The following is a 935-nucleotide window of genomic DNA, read 5'->3' as shown; positions in this document are numbered from 1 at the left end:
CAGGTTTTTTGTGTCAAATGTCCTGAAGTGTACTAGTGTCTACATTATTTTATCATTCTTTGCAATGTGTGTGGGTTTTCAACTTCAGCAAAAAAACACATCTCCCTGCTCCCAGACCAATTTGATTGCTTTCTGTCAAGATAAAGTTCAAGTCTGGTTCTTCTGCATTCTTAAAATGTTCTGATTCTGATTAATGGAGGCATGACTCCAGTCCAAATACTCCACTCTTCCCCTATCACATCCATCAGTTGTCCAATCACAGCCACTCTCCTCCTGGTCTTGGTCTAACACCACACCTTGTACAGGTACAGAGTAAACATACTCAACCAGTACATTTTCCCTCTTAGAAACATCAATACTTCTAGAGAAACAATAGTGATCTCTTATACTCTGCAGCTCAATCTGTTAGTGTCAGCTCCAACATGGCAACATCTGTGGATCCCATTAGTTGTCAGATCTGCTGAAGGATCATGAGGCTTTTCCTTGTGGACACAGCTACCGTATAGGCTGAACTTAACGACTGCTTTGACCGGGACGACCATAACCCTAAACCTCAACTACATCTCGTAATGAAAAATGTGGAAATTGAGAAAGTTGAGGTGATTAAACTGCTTGGAGTAACCCTGGATTGTAAACTGTCATGGTCAAAACATATTGATACAACAGTAGCTAGGATGGGGAGAAGTCTGTCCATAATAAAGCACTGATCTGCCTTAACAACACTATCAGCAAGGCAGGTCCTACAGGCCCTGGTTTTGTTGCACCTGGACTACTGTTTAGTAGTGTGGTCAGGTGCTACAAAGAGGGACTTGGGAAAATTGCAGTTGGCTCAGAACAGGGCGGCACGGCTGGCCCTTAAAAGTACAAGGAGAGTTAACATTAATGACATGCATGTCAATCTCTCATGGCTTAAAGTAGAAGAGAGATTGACTTCT

The sequence above is a fragment of the Oncorhynchus masou genome, chromosome 31, assembly GCF_036934945.1.
Source record: "Oncorhynchus masou masou isolate Uvic2021 chromosome 31, UVic_Omas_1.1, whole genome shotgun sequence".
Taxonomy (NCBI): domain Eukaryota; kingdom Metazoa; phylum Chordata; class Actinopteri; order Salmoniformes; family Salmonidae; genus Oncorhynchus; species Oncorhynchus masou.
The sequence above is the reverse complement of the archived record's forward strand: the minus strand, read 5'-3'. Positions refer to the sequence as shown.